The following is an 11,006-nucleotide window of genomic DNA, read 5'->3' on the forward strand; positions in this document are numbered from 1 at the left end:
AGAGATGATGATTCAGTTGGAAGCGTGCATGGCCATACAGACATGGGTGAACAAGGAGTACAGGAGGGGGCTGAGTACGCACCCTTGTGTGTCCCCTGTGTTGAGAATCAGTGAAGTGGAGATGTTGTTTCCTACCTTCACCACCTGGGGGTGGCCCGTCCGGAAGTCCAGGACCCAGTTGCACAGGGCGGGGTTCAGACCCAGGGTCCCGAGCTTAATGATGATCTTGAAGGGTACTATGGTGTTGAAGGCTTAGCTACATGACCCGCTAAACCGCGCACTTTAACACCCGCCGGCTTAACCCGGAAGCCAGCTGCACCAATGTGTTGGAGGAAACACTTTTCAATTTAAGACCAAAGTCAGCTTGCTTCAGTCACCGGAGTAGCTGACATGTATAGTGTTGAGTCATCCGCATACATAAACACACTGGCTTTACTCAAGGTATGTCGTTAGTAAATATTGAGAAAAGTAAGGGGCCTCGACAGCTGCCCTGGGTAATTCCTGATTCTACCTGGATTATGTTGGAGAGGCTTCTGTTAAAAACACCATCTGTGTTCTGTTAGACAGGTACATCTTTATCCACATTATAGCAGGTGGTGTAAAGCCATAACACATACGTTTTTCCAGCAGCGGACTATAATTGATAATGTCCAAAGCCGCACGGAAGTCTAACATAACACCCCCCACAATCTTTTTATAATCAATTTCCCTCAGCCAATCAGTCATTTGTATGATAGTGCATTGATCAGATACAGACATACTTTTTCTTTTGCCCAGTTGACCTTCTAAAGGCTACCTATCTGTTGTCTAATGGACACAGAATCACAAGTTACAATGACATTTTCTTCAGAAACACATTGGCCAGCAGGGCACACCACTGGAAGACTCCTCAGCATGGTTATCCCTAAAAGCAGCTAATGGATTGAACAATTCATATTTGTGGTATGTACTGTTGGATGTGAAAATGGGTGATGTTCTCGTTCCTGACTGTGGTATTGTGGTTGTCCAAGACCATTGTTTAGCCAATACAGATGGCCTAGTGGGAACAAACACAATAAAAAACTGCCTGGACACCTTGACAAAAAGACAATTTCACTGTGCCTTGCCTTTCTAGTGGACATGTCTAGCAGCAGGTGTGGTAAAGGCCATGAAGGTGTGCACCAAAGTTTGCAGCCACCAATGGGATTACAGGGTATGTTTAGTACCATTAATTGCTATCTTCTGAAGACTCCAGGTTAAAAGTGAAATCCTGGTGGGGGGTCGGACCAGAGCGGGAGAAGAGGGCAAGAACTACCAGAATCTAGTGGAGCCAATCATTGAGAATGAGTTGCTCATCACCCAAGCTGTGTTCAGAGTCCAGCAGGGAAGGCTGCCTATCCGACTGAGGAACATCGATGACTGCCCTACGTCGACACCAAAAACTTGCCATGGCCTTCGTAGTGAACCCTGCAGACGTCATATAAGAGAATGATGTGAGTATATCCAGGGTGGGGGAACAGGCTTTGCAAGACAGTTTAGCACATGTATAACAACCAACAACAGACAGCCTATACAACAACCGACTACAGAACAGCCTGTACTAGTTGACCTGACAGGTGTAGACATTTCCCCTTTAACAGAGAATGAAACTGCAAGCACTGTTACACAAGCACCAGGCTACATTTGCTGCCCATGCTAAAGATTATGGAAGACAACCATAGTGCTGTTAGGCGGGGTGGAGCAGGTGAACCCAAGTGCAGACTCAGACGAGGAGACAGGAATAAGGTAACTAAGGTATTTATTGAAAAGCAGGGGGAGATGGGGTGCAGGCCAGGGGAAACTCAGGTGGGTAGCAGGGAACCAGGAACTGAGGCTGGGGCAAGGGGAGTAGGGTCAGGGTGACCAGGTCCGAAGTGGAATCCAAGGAAGCAGTAGAGCGGGGGTCCAGGGCAGGGAAGAAGGACTGACGAGACGAGGGACTGGAGAAAGGTACCAGAGTCAGAGCGTACTGAACTGTAGCAGAGAGAAAAGCAGCGTCAGGCTAGGGAAAAACTGGCACAACAGGATAACAAGATCTAAGCAAGAACAAACGGCTTGAAATGACTGAGCAGAGGCTACGATCTGGCAGCGAGGAAGTGGTGGGGCTGAGTATTTGTAGAGGTCTTGATTATGGAACAGGTTGCAGCTGGTGGGGATACGCTCAGCCTCCAGCACACCTGTCTCTACTCACCCAATCACATACACCCACAGAGGGAGAGAGACTATTGGGGGAGTGGCGGCAGGTTAGGGAGACATGATGAGAAGTAGAGGGCATGGCAGGAGCAGATGTAACAAGTGCAGCATGTGATCTCCACTGGAGATATAGCCCCAGTCAGAGAGCGCCACAGACAAATCCCTCCCAAAATGTACCAAGAAGTGAAAACTGTCACGTCTGCTCCCGCTCCCCCTCTCTGGCGCTCGAGGTCGCCAGGCTGCTCAGCATTACACACCTGTCACAATTGTTAAGCGCACCTGCTCTTCATCAGACTCACCTGGACTCTATGATGTCATTGATTGCCTCCCCTATATCTGTCACTTCCTCTGTTTCATTCCTGTGTTTGCATTGATGTTGTTATGTTTCTCCAGCCCAGACGCTGGTCTTGGTTTATGGCTATTAATTATTAAATACACACCCTGTACTTGCTTCTTGTCTTCCAGCTTCTGTTGTTACAGAATCGTTACAGAAAGCATTGATTCAAGGTATGTTGAACTCACGAATAGTTAAACCATGCACTAGCCCATGGGCAGCCCCTATTGTTTTGGTTAGAAAGAAGGATGGCATATTGAGATTTTGTGTGTACTATCGTAAACTAAAGTCACAAACCCACAATGGTGCTTACCCATTCCCTCGTATAGAGGAATCTCTAGCCAGTTTGACCAAAGCCAAGTACTTCTCAACTTTAGACCTTGCTATTGGCAGGCCCAGATGTCTCCAACACATTATGGAAAAGACTGCCTTTACAACTCCAATGGATTTGTCCGAGTTTGATCGGATGGCATTTGGGGTTATGCAATTGGCCTTCTACATTCCAAAGATTGATCCAAACATGTTTAGGATAGCAAACTCTAGAACCCTTTTTGATCTATCTGGATGATGTTATTGTGTTTTCTAAATATCTACATCAGCCCATCTAAATCACATGGATTTAGTGTTCAGCAGACTAGCTAAGTATGGACTCAAACTGAAACCAAACAAATGCATATTTCTGAAGCAAGAAGTACAGTACCTGGGGCATCGGGTATCTCCTGAAGGAGTATCATCAGACCCGGACAAGGTCAAGTGTGTGTGCAGGACTGGCCCACACCCAAAACGGTAAAGGAACTTCGGTCATTTCTTGGCTTCGCAGGATACTACCTTAGATTTGTAAAGGACTTTGCCAGAGTGCCAGCCCCTTACTTGAGCTGTTAACAGGGCTGGCCCCTAAAGAAACAAAGTCTCTCGACTCTCCTACCCACACTGGCTGGAATCAGAAATCTTAAAACGGTCCCTCACTACCTCTCCAACTCTAGCTGACATCTGTATACAGATGCCAGTAAGAGAGGCTTGGGGGCAGTTCTAGCCCAGGTACAAGAGGGTAAAGAATGGGTAATCTCATTTACAAGTAGAAGCCTCCATCCCTCAGAAGGAAATTACAGTAACTATAGCTCATTTAAACTTGAATTCCTTGCACTGAAGTGGGCCGTTACTGAAACGTTTGCAGAATACCTCAATGCCTCACCTATTGTGGTTAATACAGGCAATAATCCTCTGGTACATCTAAACTCAGCTAAATTGGCAAGCAGGGATGGGTAGCCAGATTGGCAAGTTTTGTGTAGGACGTAATAACCAGAGTGCAAATGCCTTGTCTCGTTTCCATTCAGAAAACACAGTCCCAAACCAGCTGGAGGACTGAGACCCGGCATTCCAGGAGATGCCATCCAAAGTGGTAAAGACCCTGTGTGTGGGGGTGGGGTGGAGGACAAACAAGCCGTCAGAAGACCAGGATGCAGAAGAAGGACACTTGCAAGCCACTCATACCAGAGATAACTGGCTCAGAGGAAGAGCCTTCAAGAACTGCACTGTGCTTTCTATCTTCTCATACTTATAAGAGAAAAATGACATGATTATTAAGGCTACACTACATTATCTCCATCAGAGATCCATTCCTGTTACTGAAACATGGTATAGTACTTTAAGAGTTTTAAATGAAAATGTGAGATAGTTACAAAACTGAAATGGTTGTTATATGGTAGACCTAGTTTACATGTACATTCAAAAACCTTTCCAATAACAGTAGATGTCTAAATGTGTGCTGTTGACAGGTCAGGCAAGGTTTCCATAAAGAATTCTTAAACACTCCCACTGGGCACACAGTGGTTGAATCAACATTGTTTCCACATCATTTCAATTAAATTACGCTGAACCAACGTGGAATAGACATTGAACTGACATCTGTGCCCAGTGGGCTGTGACTTCTGGGAGAGGATGAGGGCAGCCACCTGACAGACAGGAACGAGAGTCGAAAGAGGCCCTAGATGTGCTCCGGGAATGGAATCATCTTACATGGGAAGAGGGTGTGTTGTGTCGGACATTCCAGTACCTCAAAGAGCTAGAGCCGATTGTCCAGCTGGTTCCCCTACTGGTGAGAGACAGCTGGGAACTGTATCATGGGAGGGCAGGCTACTGGGAGGCAGAAAAGACCACAGCGCTAATCCATGCCAGATTCTATTGGCCAAACCTAGCCAGAGACATTCCAAATGGGTGTGCCACTTGTCAGCTTTGTGTCTTACGAAAGCCCCAGTTTGTCTGAAACAAGCACCTTCAGTGCCAATCAAAATGTCAGCCCCTCTTCAACTAATGTCTATAGACTACCTGAGCATAGGTCATCCAGAGACCCTGATCACAACGTGCTGGTAATGGTAGACCATTTCACTAAATATACTTGGGTCCCCCCTACTAGGGACCAGATGGAGACTACTACTGCAAATGCACTGTGGCAGAAGGTAATTCAGCCTTTTGGTGCTCCCTGGCGCTTATTGGACATTTTGAATATCAGTTCTATGAATCTATGTGGATTGTATGGAATAATCAAAAGTCACACTACTCCTTATCATCCATCAGGGAACGGCGGGTGTGAAAGATTTAATAGAATGATCATAGGTTTGCTGGGGACGCTTGGAGTGGAAAGACGGAAAGACGGCGCTGATATTTCCTGCAGGAAAAGATTGATATATACAACAACACGTTGCACAGCACTACAGGACATACTGTACACCTGCTGAAGAATCCCCTCTGCTGCCTGGGGTGTAGATACTCGTGAGAGACATTAGAGCAAGGGGCCGGGGTAAGCTTGCAGACAATTTGGAGCAGCTCCCTCATGTGGCAGTAAAACAATCTGACCCAGAACTGCCGGTCTATGTGGTCAGACCAGAAAAAGTCATGGGAGAGGGTTTTGCACCGTAATCTTGTTCATTTCTCCCAGTAGAGAGACCAGCACAACCCCCTAAGTGAAGTTGATCTCCCTTTTAGACTAAACAAAGCCCCCAGCCACCCTCTGACTAACACGCCATTGAGAGATACAATTATAGCTCCTGTTGCTGTCTCCTGGATTGGGTTTTGGGTCCCTACAGGTGCTGAGCCGGAAGCTGGAGATGGGTGCCATGGTGATGCAGAGAAACCACGAGTGGGAGATGGGTGCCATCGTGCCACGGAAGACTGCAGGTGGGAGATGGGTGGCCGTGGGACTCCAATCTGAAGATGGGGACCGCTGTGGCAGGGCTGAAAATGTAACCTTGTAACCTTCATGAACCAAGAGATCTACAAGGACCACCAAGGGAGTTCACCCCATAAGAAACAGAGACTTAGGTTAAACGGTTGGGTTATGTTATGGCCATTGGGGACACGGACCTTTCAGCGGGGAAGGATGTAACAGGGTTCTACAAACCTGCTTAAGGTTATTACTCCTGTCACTAGTGTGGTTTGACTGAGCACATATTTTACTTCCTTCACTTGACCGTTTTCACATTTTGAATTATTTTCACGCTTGAGAATTCGGCACTTAACAATTGATTTTGCGCACGTCACCATAGTTTGCTGTGTTTCATAGTTTGCTGTGATTGATTTAAGGTGTGTACAGTGTTGGTTTACACCCCCCCCTCTCTCTCTCTCTTCCCTTCCTACATAATGATCTCCAGTCAGTTCTCTGGTAACAATGTCTGACACCAGGTGTTTCTGTTAAGGTTGGTCCGCTATCCTTTTCCTCATGGTTGTGTGTCCTATTGTATAATCATTAGGATGCTGTCTGATATCAGGTGTATGTGGCAAGGTCTGTGCTGGGCCGCGACTGGATCGTTGGAAACCCTGAGCTGCCCGTGAGCTATCCACGCAACTGTTGATGCTACTGTAGATACTGCCGCTGAGCAGCTACTGAGCTACTAAATGAACTGAGCTCAACTGAATGTACGCAGTATGTGAAGCAGACTACGGTGGGCCGCTCTGCTTGAACACCCCAACAGCAACGGATGAACTGAACTAGCCTACTGGACTGCTGGCAATCCTTTTTAATCAAGAACCTTTTTGTGACTCCCTTTCCTCTTCCCTTAGAATATTTAATCAATATTGTTGTTTGGAATAGAGCGTGGGTGTGGTTTCTCTTGGTCATTCGGGTGTCAATGCTCAAACCTGCCCCGACACATACCGTTCCTTATAGAAGCACCTGGTTTAGTGATTGTTGTGATCAGTGTCTAGGCAGCAGAATACTCATAACATATTTCCAAGCTCTTTGATATATCTGGATGATGGTTGGTTCTTAAGTGGAGCTTGTACAGACGTGCTCAAATTTGTTAGTACCCCTCCACAAAAAAATGAAGAATGCACAACTTTCTCTGAAATAACTTGAAACTGACAAAAGTAATTGGCATCCACCATTGTTTATTCCATATTTAATTGAAATCAGACCTTGATTTTTTATTCAACAGTATATTGTAAAAAACAAACAAATGAAAATGGCATGGGCAAAAATGATGGGACCCTTAACCTAATATTTTGTTGCACAACCTTTAGAGGCAATCACTGCAATTAAATGTTTTCTGTAGCTCTCAATGAGACTTCTGCACCTGTTAACAGGTAGTTTGGCCCACTATTCCTGAGCAAACTGCTCCAGCTGTCTCAGGTTTGATGGGTGTCTTCTCCAGACTGCAAGTTTCAGCCCTTTCCATAGAGCTTTCTGACACTGGGCAGTACGTTTCACTCCAGAATGCCTTGATGGTCTTGATTTCATTGTGCCCTGCACAGATTCAAGGCACCCTGTGCCAGGCGCAGCCCCATAACATAACCGAGCCGCCTCCATGTTTCACAGTAGGTATGGTGTTCTTTTCTTTGAAAGCTTCATTTTTTTGTCTCTGAACACAGAGCTGATATGAGTCAAAATTTGATATTTTTTGCAGGTCACCTGTCCAAAGGACATTCTCCCAGAAAGATTGTGGCTTGATACGAAGATATGCGTCTTAGCAAATTCCAGTCTGGCTTTGTTTTTCTTTCAAAAGTAGTCCTCCGGGGTCTTCTTCCATGGAACCCACTTTTGCTCAAAAAGCGTCTGATGGTGTGTTCAGAAACTGACGTACCTTCACCCTGAAACTGACGTACCTTCATCTCTTTGGCTGTTATCCTTGGTTCTTTTTCTACCATCCGCACTATCGTTCTGTTCAATCTGGGGTTGATTTTCCTCTTGCTGCCTTGCCCAGGGAGGTTGGCTACAGTTCCATGGACCTTAAACTTCTAAATAATATTTGTAACTGTTGTCACAGTAACATCAAGTTGCTAGGAGATGGTCTTGTAGCCTTTACCATGCTTGTCTATTATTTTCTTTCTGATCTCCTCAGACATCTCTCTCCTTTGCTTTCTCTGGTCCATGTTCAGTGTGGTGCACACAATGATACCAAATAACACAGTAACTACTTTACTCCATTTAAACTGTCTGGATGACTGATTACAAGATTGGAGACGTGTGATACTAATTAAATAAACACATTTGTTTGAAATAACACTATAATTCAGTTATTTCTTTTCTAAGGGGCACCAACAAATGTGTCCATGCCATTTTAGAATATCTTTGTAGAAGAAGCAATCATTCATCTCTTTTCACAGGTTCTTTGCTTTATTCTATGACATACCAAAGGCATGCAAGTATACATGATGCAAAAGCTTTCAATTTCAAAACTTTTCAGAAGGAATGAAGCATTAGTTCAATGAGCTGTAAGGGTACCAACACATTTGAGCACATCTGTTAGTGGACCTTGTTGGCCTAGTTAAATTTAGCCTAATGGCAGTAGAATCAACCTAGTGCATGAGCAATGGGTATTCAATAGGGGAGGTACAAAGGGGAGGTATTTGCTGTTTTTCTGACGTTGACCTACCTTAAACTGATATGAATGATAAAAGGTCCATGTACTGCATGATTACACTAGATACTAATGTTGATGCAGGAAACTCCAGAGACTGGGCTAAATGGCACAGATATTTGTTTTTTGTCCTCAGACATTTAAGAATGCAACAAGTAGAAGCGGGTGTCTTGTCACAATAACTCTGCTGTAGCTCCATTTCACCATGTGTTGTACAGGAGGCCCATGTTATCTTCTGGATTGGATAAGAGAAAATAGAAGAGAAATAGGTTTTCTGTATGTATTTTGTATTTATTATGGATCCCCATTAGCTGAGGCAGGTAATACCCTGCCTCAGGTTCCTCTGAATGGCAACAGTTCGTTGGCCTATTCCTGAGGCCTGAATAGGCTACTCTGTGATGATACCTTGAAATCGAATCAGTGACCACGAAAAATTGCTCAGTGATAGCCATTTTCTATTTATTTAATTGATCTATTTAAGACCAGGCAGGGAAAAACACCTCTACCACCGCACCGCAATATTTCAGTTTATGTTGGAACTTTGTCTTGTCATTTTACTATTCAGTAAGCACAGCTGACTTTGCCAAATCTTTTTTCAAGTGGACTATTTTTTTTAGTGGACTACACTTTTATTTCTAAGTTATATACGCAGATACCTCTTGAAGGCATATACAACTTCTGATGAAATGCCATACACAGGCGTGAAGTGGAACAGGGTCTTGCATGTACTCAATTCATGTTACTCTTTCAGCATGAGCTAAGACTTCCTGCCCCACTTCACGTCCCTCGGAATTTACGATCGGTCATGTAAAGGAAGCACAGCATTTCCAGATGTGTGCAGCACATGCACGCTGTGATTTGTACCCATGTGAGGATGTAAGTCCAAATTTATCAGCATGTGCCGTTGCAAGGTATAGTTCTGTAATGTATACGAACATATAACATGTCTATTGGACCACAAAGTTCTCAACGCATATGGTTTCTCCCGTTGCTGTTGTTAAGATTTACATCGTGTCGTCAAAGATAGGGATGTAGATATTGTTGCTATGCTCTAGCTCATTGTCAGATGAAACGATGAGGTATTGAGAAAGACAATGCAGGAACATGTCCTGACTTTGTTACAAAAGAAAAACAAAGATAGAGGTGGATTTGTTAAGCCCAGACAGCCAGATAAAGAGACTCAGCTGATGCTTGATAGTGTTATCAGACCATTGCATGCCTCTGCCTCCTCCTACATAAGCAGAGGACAGAGAGCATAAAAGCAATTTGATGATAAACGTCACAGAAACCGCACAGAGATGAATTAAAGAAGAATAAAGACCATAGAACAGAACTGTTATGTTTTTGTTTTCTTTCATTCGGGATTTAGATGGGTTCTGTCACTGGCATGAAAGAAACCATTCATTGTGGTAAGATCTGCTTATAGGCTAGAGGTATTTTGTTGTCAGGGGTCTGAATGAACTCAATGCTCTCAGCCAACTTAGTTTAACAACTAACTACATAAAATTGCATAGACTTATGATTTACTTAAGTCTTTTCCCAGTGGAAGGGGAGGGATGGGCTGGTCACCTCTTCTGTGCAAGTACAAATGCATAAATCCAAGAATAATATTCTTGGCCTCTACGTCCCTGCCCCTTGGTTTTACCATCCCTTTGATTTTTGACACCTTTAGTAGAATTATTCATTTGGGAATTTGTGAAAGGAAAACCATTGATATGGCCCGGAGCCCCTTTGAAAATATAGGGTGATCTCACATGGTTTACAGGTGTACCTCATGTTCAGGATCTGCCTCAGAGAGAGGTCAACATAGCACAAATAGAGGAAAGAAAGAAATTCCAGGACAATAGCAATGCCTTTCTCCATTTTAGTGGAGATAAAGTCAGCAGCATAGCACCCTGCATCCTACTGCTGGCTTGTCTCTGAAATTAAGCAGGGTTGGTCCTGGTCAGTCCCTACATGGAAGACCAGATGCACTCTTCCCTCTGGTCTAAGGAGATCTTAATGCCCAAGGCAGTGAAAGGGAATTTGCCCGTGTAGAATGCTGTCTTTCGGATGAGACGTTAAGTGGGTGTAAAGATCTCATGGCACTGGTTGTGAAAGTAAGGGTGTTTTACCCCTGAGTCCTGTCCCCATTCAATCATGGCCACCTAATCATCCCCCTGATTCCCAATTGACATATATCAGTTTTAACCAGCATAGCTGATGTGTGATGAGCATTTTGGCACAAAATGGTTGCCGTGCATCACCCAAGTGGGTGCTACACAGTGGTGATAGAAGAAGTGAGTTTCCCCCCTTACTATGTAAAGCACCTTGAGCACCTACTGTAGGTGGAAAGGCCCTATATAAATCCAGTCAATTATTATGATTCATTTAATGCATTTATTGAGATGACAAAACCTGTCTGGATGATTCCTGGATTTTCACTGATATTGGATTGAGGCAGAGCATTGGAACACAGCTTTGGAATTTAGCTTACTCCTTGAAATAAAGGATTCAACAAGGACAAGTCACCCATTTGTCAAACAGAGCATTTGATGTTTTGTTTCCTAAATGATTTACAATACTTTTTCACCCATTTGTCTTTTTGCATTGTGACAACTGTCACCAGA

The sequence above is a fragment of the Oncorhynchus masou genome, chromosome 19 (assembly GCF_036934945.1).
Source record: "Oncorhynchus masou masou isolate Uvic2021 chromosome 19, UVic_Omas_1.1, whole genome shotgun sequence".
In the NCBI taxonomy this organism is placed as follows: domain Eukaryota; kingdom Metazoa; phylum Chordata; class Actinopteri; order Salmoniformes; family Salmonidae; genus Oncorhynchus; species Oncorhynchus masou.